The sequence below is a fragment of the Cryptomeria japonica genome, chromosome 8 (genome assembly GCF_030272615.1).
Source record: "Cryptomeria japonica chromosome 8, Sugi_1.0, whole genome shotgun sequence".
Classification (NCBI taxonomy): domain Eukaryota; kingdom Viridiplantae; phylum Streptophyta; class Pinopsida; order Cupressales; family Cupressaceae; genus Cryptomeria; species Cryptomeria japonica.
Genome location: NC_081412.1, coordinates 38,346,018 through 38,346,290, shown reverse-complemented (window position 1 = coordinate 38,346,290; position 273 = coordinate 38,346,018).

The window sequence follows — 273 nt, the reverse complement described above, 5'->3', positions numbered from 1 at the left end:
AAGAACAAAGTGAGAAAACTGATATAATTTGGATTGATGATCTGCTTTTCCCACAACGATAGTAGACCCATTATGCATTTCACTAATTGCCACTATATCTGGTGTGAACTCAACTCGCTTGCTAGAACCAATGTGAGTGATCTGATAAATAGATAGGAGATTAGTTGATAAAGATGGAACACAAAGGACATCCTTAAATGTTCCTTCGCCCACATCAACAAACCCTCTCCCATGCACTTCAACAAGAGTGTCATCACCCATTAGTATGGAAGG